The sequence below is a fragment of the Musca autumnalis genome, unplaced genomic scaffold, assembly GCF_047663935.1.
Source record: "Musca autumnalis isolate F117 unplaced genomic scaffold, ASM4766393v1 scaffold_1, whole genome shotgun sequence".
NCBI lineage: Eukaryota > Metazoa > Arthropoda > Insecta > Diptera > Muscidae > Musca > Musca autumnalis.
The window spans coordinates 246,362,883-246,377,817 of NW_027411644.1; the positions used below are offsets into that span (position 1 = coordinate 246,362,883).

The 14,935-nt window shown below is 36.3% G+C and overlaps 1 protein-coding gene across 5 annotated transcripts in view; it reads left to right on the plus strand.

Annotated features, from left to right (window-relative positions):
* Sur-8 (leucine-rich repeat protein shoc-2) overlaps positions 1-14,935 on the plus strand; it is a 55,087-nt gene that overhangs the window by 14,776 nt on the left and 25,376 nt on the right. The window contains exon 1 of one of the 5 annotated variants that reach the window (XM_073960650.1): positions 1,253-5,645. The exons of 1 other annotated variant lie outside the window; for it this stretch is intronic. The gene's annotated coding sequence lies outside the window, so the exon portion shown is untranslated. Of the gene's footprint in view, positions 1-1,252; positions 5,646-12,287; positions 12,614-14,935 lie in introns of those variants that run through there. 3 more of the 5 variants (XM_073960649.1, XM_073960652.1, XM_073960653.1) reach the window with 3 other exon arrangements.

Below are 14,935 nucleotides of genomic sequence, written 5' to 3' on the forward strand. Positions count from 1 at the left end.
TATTGTCTTGGCTACAATTTTCGTGTCAGCGTTGAATCGAAAATGGTTTGGCTGTTATATGCCAATATATATAAAAAATGAATAAAAAACTTCACGTCAAAATCGGGAGGCTCAATTTTCACCATAGACCAGAGACTTCTTTGCAAAGACCGTATAGTGAGGGCGCCCACTGAGATGTTTTTGCACTTGATTCTCACTCTCTCTCTCACTTACAGTGTAAGTGAATAAAAACAAACAATAAACATCATGTGGTTGTTGTTTTCTTCACGCTGCGACGCTGCCTTAGACATATGATCTATTGGACTTTTTTTGCTCAGTACAATCACAGGAATCAGAAACGCGAAGGGCCCCTTATGATGTTCAAATCGTCCCACCCTAATGTATACGCAATGGAATCTACATTTGAAATCCAGTGGATTTATTAAATCTTGTTATGTGTAAACGTATTATTGCATTTTGAATTGATATTACACAAAAACTAATTGAGCTGGAACAGTCCTAATGTGTATTTAAAAGCGTAACGGACTTTAATGTAAATGATGCGAGATGTAAATTTTGTTGGATTTATTATTTATCCATATCAAGTTTTATGAATAATCTATATTAGATATAAACTTAAAAACGATGCCCGTATTGGCCATGTTATAATATGCAAGAGGCTACTATTTTTTACTACGATAACATTTTTTCCTTTATGTTATCGGAAAAAATAGTTAAAATTAGTAGATTCTTGCAGTCCTGGAACAGACCAATATTAAATTGTCAAAACCCTCTACCCGGGAGATGTGGACTTTAGCGAAACGAAATATCGTTGTGATCACGATAGCCAGGACTATCCATGATAATCGTTTAAATATTATCCGAGGTGTTCCTAAACAACTTAATAGTACGGTTACATATATCCGGATTTGACACTGGGTTTTAAATGTCAATTTCATTGCGAATACGTCATATAAATCCTCATAAAGAAGGTTAACGCGACAAAAAGCTATAATCTATATATATAAAAGAGCAGTGAGGTGAGGTATTCACTGACTGACTGACTGATTCATCATCGCCCAGACGAAACCGCTGAAGCTAGAAAGTTGAAATTTTGGGTGTAGGTTGCTGTTGGTGTGTAGGGGTGAAATAAGGCTGGGTTTTTGGAAATTCGACCCAGAAGTGTACGAAAAGTACTAAAAGGTACTAAATATGGTAACCTTTGTATTAGGCAAACGGTAAGAGTTAGAATTCTGAAATTTGGAACGAGTGTAACTGATGGAGATCTAGAAAGATGTACCAAAGGGTTTTTGGAAATTCGACCTCTAAGTGTACGAAAAGTACTAAAACTTACAAAATTTAGTACCAATTGTATATTTTGAACGGATATAGCTAGAATCATGGAATTTGGTATGGAAATCAAGGTTGGGAAGTGGAGTTGATGTAATTAAATGGTTTTGGAAAATCGTACTAATGTGTACGAAAAGTACTAAATGATACTAAATTTAGTACAAATTATATTTGGGTGAACGGATAGAGCTGGAATCCTGAAATTTGGAATTAAGATTACTGTTGAAGTGTAGGAGTTAGACATGAGGGTGATTTTGGAAATCCGTACTTATGTGTACGAAAATTACTAAATGGTACTAAATTTAGTACAATTTGGATTTGCCTGAACGGATAGAGCTGGAATCCTGAAATTTGGAATTAAGATTACTTTTAAAGTGTAGGATTGAGAAATGAGGTTGGTTTTGGAAAATCGTACTTTTGTGTACGACAATTACTAAATGGTACTAAATTTAGTACAATTGGATTTTGGGTGAACGGATAGAGCTGGAATCCTGAAATTTGGAATTAAGATTATTGTTGAAGTGTAGGATTGAGACATGAGGGTGATTTTGGAAATTCGTACTTATGTGTACGAAAAGTACTAAATTTAGTACATTTTGGATTTGGGTGAACGGATAGAGCTGCAAAACCTGATATTTATAATAAAGATTACTGTTGGAGTGTAAGATTGAGATATGAGGTTGGTTTTGGAAATTCGTACTTATGTGTACGAAAAATACTAAATGGTACTAAATTTGGTACACTAGGGATTTTGTTGAACGGATACATCTGGAGTCCTGAAATTTGGATTTCAGATTACTGTTGGAGTGTAGGATTGGGGAAGTTTTAGAAATTCGTACTTAAAGGGTTTTTGGAAATTCGAACTACAAGGGTACGAAAAGTACTAAATGGTACTAAATTTAGTACAATTTGGATTTGTGTGAACGGATAGAGCTGAAATCCTGAAATTTTAAATTAGGGTCAATTGTGGAGAGTAACAAAGAAAGGTTTTTGGAAATTCGAACTATAAGTGCACGAATTGTACTAAATGGTACAAAATTTAGTACAATTTGGATTTGGGTGAACGGATAGAGCTGGAATACAAACATTTGGAATAAGGGTCACTGATGAAGAGTAACAATGAAAGGTTTTTGGAAATTCGAACTATAAGGGTACGAAAAGTACTAAATGGTACTAAATTTAGTAAAATTTTGATTTGGGTGAACGGATTGAGCTGGAATACAGACATTTGGAATGAGGGCCACTGATGAAGAGTAACAATGAAAGGTCTTTGGAAATTCGAACTATAAGTGCACGAAAAGTTCTAAATGGTACTAAATTTAGTACAATTTAAATTTGGGTGAACGGATTGAGCTGGAATCCTGAAATTTTTAATGAGGGTCACTGATGGAGAGTAACAAAGAAAGGTTTTTAGAAATTCGAACTATAAGCGCAAGAAAAGTACTAAATGGTACTAAATTTAGTACAATTTGGATGTGGGTGAACGGATAGAGCTGGAATTCTGAAATTTGGAATGAGGATCACTGATGAAGAGTAAAAATGAAAGTTTTTGGAATTCGAACTATAATTTTACGAAAAATAATAAATGGTACTAAATTTAGTACAATTTGGGTTTGGATGAACGAATAGAGCTGGAATCCTGAAATTTGGAATTAAGGTCACTGATGGAGAGTAAAAAGAAAGGTTTTTGGAAATTCGAATTAAAAGTATACGAAAAGTACTAAATATAGTACAATTTGGATATGGGTTAACGAATAGGGCCGGAATCCTGAAATTTGGAATGGGGGTCACTGTATCATCAATCAAAGTACCAAAGGTCGAAAAGTCCTAAATGGTAGTGAGTTTAGTATGATTTGGATTTGGATTTGGATTTGAAGAGCTGGAATCCCGAAATTTGGAATTAAGATTACTGTTGGAATATAGGATTGAGATATGGAGGTAGCTTTAGAAAATCGTACTAATGTGCACGAAGCACAATTTGTATTTGCGTAAACAGATTACTGCTGGAGTGCAGGATTGAGGGAGTTTTGGAAATTCGTACTTATAGAAAAGTGCTAAATGGAACTACATTGGCTATAAATAGGGTTAAGGTGAACGGATTGAGCTGAGATATGAAAGTACATTTTGGAAATTCGTGTACGAAAAGTGCTAAATGCTACAAAATTTGGTACCTTTTGGTATTTGCTATATTGTATAGAATTTTGCACAATTTGTGATTTTGTAAAGGGTAGAACTGGAATTTTGAAATTCGGTATTAGATTAGCAATTGGTGGTTAGAGTGGAGGTAGGGAGGAGGTTTTGAAAATTCGTACTTATTTATACATAAAATACTAAATAGTACTATAATGGGTTTCAGGGGAACGGATAAAGCTGGAAAAGTGAATTGGGGTTAGGATATAAGTTGAATATAAGGAAGTAATTTTTGAAACGTTTACCTATGTGTACGAAAAGTTGGGTAACATGTTAGCACCAAAACCATTTTGGCATTGTGTAAACAGTTAAGGTACTAAATTTGGTGTTGGCTGTAGGAACAAAGCTGGGATTATATAATTTGGAAATATGCTATTTGTACAAAAAATACGAAATGGAAAAATATTTGTTATGAAGATCACTCTAAAATTAGAGACAAAGTTCTGAGTTTGAAAAATTGTACTGAATATTGTTCCATTGATTTGAGGTTAACGCCAAGGCGTTTCTAAATAGTGTACTGAAATTAGGTAATCAAACGTGAAGTATCTTTTCAAAAATGTTTTTGTTCTGACCGCTTTGGTATGTTAATTTGAAAACGTGGTGAAATGCCAACAAAAAAATTTCCGTACAACTTTTTTGTAAAAAAGTTGTTCTAACCTTTCATGCCACAAATTCCGAATTTCAGTTGGAAAATGTGTCGAAGATCTTCAAAATACTCTAAATCTTCAAAATATCTCTTCTAATAGACGTGGATTGAAGTGGACATTTTTTAAATTAAACTTTTATATCCTCTGAGTATTCAAGGTCCAAATTTAAAGAAAATTGGACAATATAGATTTGTTCTTCTTTTAAAATACACTAAGTCGAGAGGTACCGATATATGGGGATATACGAAAACGTGGATTTTCATGACCATTTTGAATGCAGAAAGTTTAGCGGACCTATTCGGGTTCTGGGCGAAACCGCTAAAGCTAGAACCTTGCATTGTAAATGTGCGGGATTGTTGTTGTGAAGGGGTGAAATAAAGTTTAGTGTTTGGAAATTCGTACTGGAAGGGAATGCTGTGTTAGTGAAGGGTTAAAACCAGGAGTCAAATCTGAAATTTGCAATATGATACGTAGTAGGAAATTCGAAATAGGGATGCGATACGGCAGACTTTTTTTTGTAAATTCTGACTACAATCGAAAAAATATTGGTAAAAAAATATTAAATATTGTTTATATATATTTTTTTCCATTCCGCATACGAAGTAGCGGGCATTTGCTAGTATAGAATAAAACATTTCAAAAAAGTCAAAAACCCAATAACGTGAAGTATGGGCTTACTACAGAAAGCTGTATATCGTTGTGCTCGGGATAACAAGGATCTACTTGTTGTTATTAATTAATTCATTTTCGAAGTTCTTAAAAACTGTTCGAAAAGATATACATACCTACTTGAAAAACTGTATGTGCTTCAAACCAAAAATAATCATTGTCGCCCGCCGCTTTAACGCCATTGTGCTTAACATTAAATATTACCCACTGAACACATCTCTGACAACTAAAACATATGATTGGTCTCAGCAAAAACACAGAGAGAGAAATACTTGAGAACATTTCACAGTCCTCCTATTCCTCCATTCGTAAAATGTTTTTTGTGTTTTGTCGTTTAATCGGTATTCAGTGTTTGGGCGAAATTGTTTCAAAGACCAAATCAATATAACAACAAAGTTGAAAGAAAAAGGAATAAAAATAGTGCAAAATGTAATGTGATATCGAAAAAATATGCAAATAGTTAAATAAAAATAATGAAAGAAAACTACTTTAAATAATTTACATTATATAAAGAAATTTCAATAAATACAAAACCAAGAAAATTCTAATTGAAATCAAAGTGTTTTTTGTGTGTCTGGTGCAAGCAACAAAAACAACAATGACGATAAATAATATCATAAAATTCTATGGATACATTCAGTTCAGTAGTGTGTGAGAAAGGAATTTTTGGCCACAAGAAATGTAAGAACCGAAATTTTTACTGCCCGGAAAGTGATGATTAATGTACAACACAACATGATAAACTTAATGCTTTTAAAATAAACATTTTTTTATTCGTCATAATTGAACACGGTGGAGGAATATCTTGGGGTAATAAGCTTTGTGTGTGCTGCCTGTCTGTCCACCCCCTAAATCACCTACCTCCCTCTCTTTAGTTCGTTGGTATCACCGCCATAACTGCCATAATTTATTGTTGTATAGAAGAATTCTTTGGTTTTTTATCTTTTGTATTGTTGTTTGTTTTTTGCAGGTTCTTTTGATTTTTTTATATAAAAATTATATGCGCTTTTCCAAAACCACCACCCCCAACACCCCTTTCTTTCACAGTCGCTTTGACCTGTACAACATTCTTTAGCATAGCCAACCAAACAAACAGCTAATGGCAAAAAAAAAACATAAAAAATCAAAACAAATATAAAAACAAAAACCATGTCGCTAATAAAGATAAGTACTGCAGTAGTGTACAATTGAGGTTCTTTGTTACTGAAAAAAAGTTTTGAAAAGAAAGTACACGCATTTTGATAGATTTCTGCAAGAAACAATGGAACTTCTTTCCTCTAGCTACCCCTATCGGATTTATTTTTTTAATTTTTATTTATTTTTTCTAATTAGGATTTAAGAGTTTCTCCTATGGACAGGAGTAAATCTTGGGCATGGGAACGAAATATCTTTTAAATTGAAAAATGTCATCTAAGTAACCGACCTTTAACATGGCCATATCTCGGGAACTATACATTTCCCAGAAGAAAATAATATATCGTTGAAATCAATACAAAAAGTACAACCTGTGGTAAAGTTTTCAAAATATTCTGCGAAAGGTAGCTAAAGCAAAGGTAAGCCGAAAAAATGCTAACGAACGCAAGTCAGAGAATGAAGCTAAATTTAAATCGATGGTTTAATTTTATTTTAAGCTCAAACTTGGGATTGAGTTATTTCTGGTTATGGGAATATATTTTGTGAGCTAAAATGTTTTTTTAGTTCTTGTTATCCTAATGATAGGTAATTATCCGGCAGGTAGCCATACTTCCCGAGATATGTGCCTTATTTATTCGGAAATATCTTCCTTTAACACAATTATGCTATTTTGGGACATTCTCGTAGCTGTATGAAACTTTTGTCATAGGTAGTTCTTGGTATCCTGACCACATTGATATATTGTGGGTAAGGGTCTTGACATTTTACTATTATAACGTGTGCAATATGGGTATCATTTTAAAGCTTATGAATATTACATTTGGCATCCGTCGATAGGAGAAACTCTTAAATCCCCAACCGAAAGAAAACATAGGTACAATTTAACTGAGAAAATCTTGTTTTCGTCATGAATATAGTATAGATATAGTAATCAGCTACTTCGACACAGTAATCTTGAATTTCCATAGTTGCTCTGAGTAGTGGATGCCTTATGTTTTGATATCATAATCATGATCAAATTGTCTTTTAGTGCCGGACCCACTAGACACTTTCTGAAATTTTTGGAAAGCGGTTTTCATAGCTCGCAACATTTACAATTTAATCTGGTTCAATCTTGAGGTTACGGAATGTTACTGCTCTACAGATCCATACTTCTGAGGTTAGTTTTTACTGGGCAGTGCAAAGAATACTGCGGACCTGTATCGCATGGAAATGCTTTACACGTTTACGTCAATCTTTGCCCACTATGAATGTTGGCGGCTGTATCATCCAAAATGTAGTTGAGGCAAAATTACTCCAGTTTGTGGTTAAAAAACAAAAATTTTGAAAAACGGATGGGATTTTGATGTGGCTATATAGGGCCCAAAATCGGCCAAATATGCATATTGGAGCTATATAAATATCCGATCCAATTTGCAAAATTTTTTGTACAAATCGTTTTTAGCCGCAATAATGAATTGGTAAAATTTTTTCATCGATCGGACTATAATTGTGGCTTTTAGATGTGAAAATGCTCCTTTGGTCCCATACAAATTACTATGGAAACAAAGATCGCTAGGCTGGCACGGGTTAACGTTAACCGATCGCCATAAAATTTCATATATAAAAAATTGTTTTTTGGGTCACCGTAATGTACATCTGCATCTCCACAATCTACAGTAGCAGACGTCACTCTCATTTTAAAGTTAAATTTAAAACGCTACTGTAACCCGTAATGACTTCCACAGTATTTTTATACCCTCAGCATTTATGCTAACGAGGATATATACACTTTCATACGGGCAAAATGTGCCTCATCGAAATAATGGTTTTATACCCCAAGTATGTTTGGACGAAATGTGTTTCAGACAATTTGGATTCGATTGAGCAATGTCCGTCTGTCTTTCTGGCTGGCTGGAGCGCACGATAACTCTCGACCGGATGCACCGATTTATTTCAAATTTTGGCTTTCGTAATATTTTGCCCAAACTTAGTTTAAGTTCGAAAATGGGCTATATCGGTCCACTCCTTTCGGTACCTCCCCCACAAAAGTTCGAAAATGTTCGGAAAATTTATGCGCACGATAACTCTTGAAGGGAGTAGCCGATTTGGTCCATACTTTGCACATCGTAAAGTGTGTACAAGACTTAGATAAGGCTTCAATTTGTACTCAATCGGTCCACGCCTTCGGGTACCTCCCACACAAAATTTCGGAAAAGTTCAGTTTAGGGCCATCTCTCGAATCGCTTTGATTTTGATTTTGTTTTAGCAACTTGTATTCACTGCCCCCCATACGACGGTACAAGTTTTGTTAGGGGCAAGTTGCAAAAACCCACTATGACACCGTGTGAGGTGGTTGGAGCGCATAATAACTCTCGAACGGATCTGCCGATTCGGTCCAAAATTTGGCCATAGTAATATTTTGTCCAAACATAGTTTAAGTTCGAAGATAAGTCATATCGGTCCATTCCATCAGGTACCTCCCCTACAAAAGTTCAAAAATGTTCGGAAAATTTGTTCGTACCGTAACTCTTGAAGGGAGTGGCCGAATTGGTCCATATTTTACACTTCTTAATATATCTACTAGGTACCGATCGGGTTCAAATATGGACTATCGTGCATGTTCTGGAATTCACGGTGTATCCATTTCACATCACACATGCACTTCACCTGTGAAAGCAATAGATGTTCTGTATTTCACGTGAAAAGAGCTTTCATATTTCACGAAAGAACTTTGGAAAGCTTTATTACAGCTTTCAAACTTTATCATTAACAATGAAAAATATCAGTCTGTGTTGGCGCATCAACGAATACACATGCGTGTGTGGGTATCTACGCTTTGTTCTTTTGATTGTTTACGAGACAGACGTAAACAAAGAAACGAACTTCTACAAGAGCGCGTACATGTTAAATTTGATACTTTAAGAAAAAATACATTTTTTAATCATATTTTGTTAAGAAAATTAAATATTTTTTTAAATGCTAATAGAAAACACATTAAATTTTAGTCCTGTGCAGTTTTTTGCAGAAAATTTCAATTAGTTTCTTTAAAAAATAAGGATTCACTCAGCTCTCGCCATCAAAGTTACAGTGTGAGGAATACACCCCAACTAGGTGTAAAGTGTGTTGCAGAACAGCTTTAGGTGTGTTCGATACACGTGAGGTGCAGAGGTGAGTGCCAGAACATGCCTGTATATTTGCCTACTCCTTCTGGTACCTCTCACACAAAATTTCGGATAAGTTCACTTTAAGACCTGGTCTCGAATCGCTTTGATTTTTGTTAAAGCAACTTGCATTCGCTGCCTCAATTACGATAATCAATATTTTTGTCGGTTAAAATCCCCTAAATACATAGGTTTTTTGGAAAAAAATTTTTGAATATACACAGGCTGAGGGTATATCTCTGTCTGCAAAGCCGACTAATACTTTTATACTTGTTCATCCCTAGCTTATCGAGTGAGAGAAGATAGTGGGACATGCCAAACTGTGATACTCGTCTCTAAGAGTCTAAAAATCGTCCTCATTCAAAGCTGATCGAGCGTTACTTTTTATAGCTCCGCTGATCAGAATCGGAACAGCTCTTGACACTATTGTTTGAATACTAGTGCCTTATTCCCAAGTGCGTGTGGCCGGACAAGTCCACCATCACGGGTACGTACAGCCTGTGTTTTACTTGTGGTCTGAGTTTCCAACCTTTCTTTGTTCGTACTTCGAGGCATTAAGCTTTGAGAGAAAGTTCTAACGCGCTTGTTGTTGTTGTAGCATTGTTTATTATTATGTTTGTATGTTCGTTCTTCTGTTCAATCTGGCTCTGGGTCTATCTCCAGTTCCAGGAAGATGGCTGATTCGATGTGATGTAGCCACAGATCCACTGTAGTTAGATGAGTAGGTTTGGCGGGGCAGTTGAAAAGGTGATTTGTGTTTCCGCCCAATAAGAATTTAGGCGACTGCAATATCCCGAGCGTAGTTGAGCCAAAACTACTCTGGTTTGTCGTGGCAGCTGACGCTCCTCAGGTGCGATAGATGGGGGATGTACTCCGAGAACTTTGTTCACACTATATTTATGGCCTTAGCAACTGCATCCGAGTGAATACTATTTAAACCTGCTTGGTATGCCTGTTGATCTAGTGGTTCTCTCCTATATTGTTGGACCTCCCTCTCCAGAGCATAAATATTCTTCCTAATATGCCTGAATGTGTCGGGCCTAGCCAGCAGATGGTGATTGGGATGGCTCTCACGGTAACACCCAAGCATCTACTGCAACGAAAGCATCTCATTGTGTTGCTTTACTGGAAGAATCTTTGCCTCCTCATATAGATAGTCCACAGAAGACTTGAGGAGGCACCCTGTTTCTGTTCTCAGGGCGGCATTCTGACAGGTTTGACTCTTTTTCCAATTCGTATCACATAATCTCGGGGACCAAACTGTAGCCGCATAGCTTACCACAGACCGACCTATCGCGTTACATGTGGTCAACAAGGTTTCTTTATCTGCACCCCAAGTACTGCCGGCTAGGGACTTGAGGACCTTGTTCCTGCTTTTCAGTTTGTCGCAGAAGTGGCTGTGGCGTGAGCGCATGGCTTGAATGTAGTGTCGAATGTGACCCCTAACATTTTGGGGCAGTTTGTGGTCGGAATTCTGCTACCGTCGACCATGACATTCAACTCTTGTCCAAACTGCGCTGTCCGTTGGCTGTAGATTTTGTGGAGGAAAAAGGTGGTAAGATCGGTTAAATAAGTGTTTAGTCTCTCACAGATGTCATTAGGGAAGGTACCTGACGCCAGGATCGTGCAATCATCCGCATACGTTACGATCTCGATGCCGTCTGGAGTGGGCGGAATACAGGAGAGGTAGAGGTTAAACAGTTCCGGAGATATGACCCCACCTTGGGGAACTCCCTGTTGCACTCTACTTTGGACTTCTTGTTCCTGAATTCCACGTACGACTGGCGTCCACACATATAATTGACTATACAACGTTTCAATCTTGGCCAGAGGGTTGTCTGCTCAATGTCCTCAAACAGCGTGGAGTGCCTGACTGTATCGAAAGCTTTTTATAAGTCAAGCGCCGCCATCACTGTTCTATAACACGGCGGTCTCTGGTTGAGTCCTTGACAAATATATGTGGTAATGGCGCGCAGCGCTGTTGTCGTGCTGTGCTGCTGCTGATACTGGAGAGGACAAAGGCCTCAAGGGTCTTTGCTACGGGCGACAAAAGCGAAATCGGCCTGTACGATTCACTTTTGCTGGCATACTTGCCGGGCTTCCGTAGTGGGACCACCCTGCCCATTTTCCAGACTTCGGGAACAATGAGGGTGGCTTGCAAAAAGTTGAGAACTAGTGAGATTCCCGGCTCATCTTTGTAGAAATTTGCGCTTCGTTGAAAATAGCGCCAGTTCCGTCTCTGCCTGGTTCACTCCAATACCACCGGAGCACATTACACCACGACAAGGTTGATTAAAATTTATCACTTATCCGTACTATAACATTATCAGCATATGTCGCCGCCATTGTCACAGTAGGGTAAGAGAACCAATTGTGTCCTAATTTCAAGCTCAAATAATCTTTCCACTGTCTTCAATGGAAAGGAAGAAAGAGTACAGTCTTTAGTTAATGTGTGACTCAGTGGGTCGCCTTTACCTCTTTCCGAGAAACGTAGATAGGCCTAAATCTTCGTCATGATTTTAAAACTCCGGCTCTGTTGCGATCTGAAGCATAGCTGGCAGAAATCTATTAATCGCCTATTGAAGTCTTCGGATACTGGTTTTTATACCCTACGCCACTATGTGGGGAGGGTATTATAAGTTGGTTTTTGCCAAAATGTTTGTAACGCATCGAAATAATGGTCGTAGCCTATACTTACCCATACTTAGCCTTACGACATTCCACATCGTAGCAGGTGATGGCTTTTGCGGTTCACGTTTTGTGTTTGTACTTCCCCAATGTCGAGATGTGTATTTATTCGAAAAGTTAGTGATTAAACATTTTCGACGATTACTTTTAGACCTCCATTATATAGCACTTTTGTTTCCTCAAACATATACTGTTAGACAACTAATGTATTGCAAAAAACAAAATTGTAACAAATTGCAATAGCAAGGGTTTGCACGAAAAAACCTATAGTTTTTATTTTTACATAATTTGTTGCCATAAATGAACAATAAATATGCAATTTGTTATAATATTTTTGCAATAGATTAGTTGTCTAACTGTATATGATAATTTTGGAAAATATTTGCTTTCTGACCATATATTCAATTCGCTTTAGATACATTATTCTAAAATACCGCAATATTGAAATCGTATTCATTTTTTGTTTTTTTTTTTTCTTTGTCGTAAGACCACCCAAGTTTTGTTACATCCTTTCAAAGCAAAGTAAAAAACCAACAATGAAACTTAATCCTTCTCACAACACATTGGTGGTGGTGACACCAATTTCGATGCAACTTTTTTTAAGCTTCACATCTCATGAGAAAGGGGTTAGTTTTAATGAAATGGGATATCTCAAAAACAAAAACAACAACAAAATAAGATGACAGACTAGAGGAAATTATGTTCCATGTTCTCAGTCATCGATTTAGTTGTCAAAAGATATCAGCCAACATAAGATGTGTTTACGAACATTCGCTTACATTGAGAATTTATTAATTTTTCTAAAACTTTAAGGTAAGTGAAATATTATTGAACAAATATCAACAGATTCCTGTGGCTGCAAGTGGCCATAACTTGGCATGCCACTGCACACTGCAGTCCCATAAAGTGCATATATAGCACAACGGCAATACCATCATTTGACTACTAAATAGCCTGCAAATGATGAAGTCTTCGGGTTGCCTTTTTGTTTTGTGTTCTCTATGCATGTTTCCTTAATGTGGAATAATGACTGTTGTGCGTCAGAGCCTGAACAATTGTCGTCATAGTAGTCAACAATCACATCGTATATTGTCTCCTTTTTTGTGATTTGGTAAACAATTGAAGAACACATCGAAGCCATGGACTCTATTACCCTATTGTCAGACAGTCAAACGACATTAATAATAATAAACGGATGACAGGAGAGAAGAACAACGTTGACAACAACAACAACGTATTCAATAGTTAATGCATGTACACGGTCATCATCATCTTTGTATAATATAAACAGAAGTCATCAGTAAACTCAATTGCTCCTCCATACAATTGGTGTGTGTGATTGCTGGTGTTGGTGGGCGACATGCATTTGTTGTGCAATTATTATTCTATGTCCTTTTTTGCATATTATGTCTCATCATTACTCAGTAGTGCATATTGTCCTTTGCAACAAAGCATGTGGTTGGCACGTAATAGAACTTTAAATTACACCTTGATTTTTTTATAAAGTGTACACGGATTGTACCCATCATTCATTAGTGATTGTCAGTGTGTATGTGTGTAATTTGTTAGAAAAATACAAAAACAAAGTAGTCAGGAGCAAGCATGAAAATCTGATACTACCAACCCATCAACATGAGAAATTATCATCGATTGTTTATTAATGACGTTTAAAAAGTAATCACTTTTGTCACAAAGTGCCTGCAGTGACGCATTTCAGTTGTGTACAGGCAATAGTTTCCCACAGGTGTGGTGAAGGGGGAAAAAAATAAAAAATTATAATATCTTGTGAATTATTATTGTAAGTAAGGTATAGAAACGATTCAAGCAAGGATCCAACAAATAAGTATTATGCAGGCCGAACTTATTTTTGAAGTCTGAAGCATATAGTATTGAGAAATTACTTAATCGCTGTGGGGAGGATATTATAAAAAGTGGTTTACAAAAATTCCTAATACATCGTAGACCTACCTTGTACATACCAAAATTAATGTATCAAGGATCTGAGTCAATCAGCTATCCTTGTAATCACACAGCAAGTCGCAATTTTTATCAGATCGTCACGATTTGTTTGTGAAAATGGGGAATTGAAGGAGGACATGAACGTGAATTTTTTTAATACTTAACACACACAAACCTGAATTTTATTATGTATTCATAGGTTGGCCCTAAAGTGATTTTTTAATGATTTCCATGTGTACTCGAACAAGGACCTTTTAAAATAATTTTGGATGTATCCAAACGTGGACTTTTCAAACGTTTTTAGGTGGACCATAAATTAGATTTTTTATGATTTCAAAGGTGGCTCAAAACGTGTTTTTTGATGATTTTAAGGTGCAACCAAACGCGTGGATTTTTAGGTGGACCCAAAAGTGGATTTTTTTAAGATTTTTAGAATAGCCCCAACGTGGATTTTTTAAGATTTTTAGAATATCCCCAACGTGGATTTTTTTAAGATTTTAAGAACTGCCCAAACTTGGATTTTTTTCAAAAATTTTTAGATGGAAAAAACTTGGATTTTTTAAAAAAAATAAGTGATTTTTGACCCATTAATTTATTAATAGAATTTTAGGTTGACCATAAATTGTTTATTTATGTATTAATGCTAATACAATAACCTAGCCCATAGGGCCATAATACGCTTAAAAACCACTATACATTAGATTACATACATACATATGTTCCCACAACATCCCTGAAGGGACAAGGGAGACTTCTCTCATATCAATGAGTGCACGCCGATTCATATTGGCTCAATGATATGGGGCCTACTTTTTATTGCCGAGTCCGAACGGCGTGTCTTACGACACCACTTGTAGAGAAGTTTTTCATGGCTGAAATACTCAGGAAATGTCGCCAGCATTACTGAGGGGGAATTTTGCCACCGTTGAAAATTTGATGTTGCTTGGCCTGGGATTCGAACCGCAGACCTTCTGAGTGCAAGGCGGACGTGCTTACCATTGCACCACGGTGGCCCCCATTACATTAGATTAGATTTTTTAATATTTTAGACCCATTCCTGGATTTTTTAAGAATTTTAGGTGGACCATAAATTCGATTTTTTAACATTTTTTACTCATTCATGGATTTTTTAACAATTTTTTAAAGTAAATTAGATTTTTTAAAGTGGCTCTAACG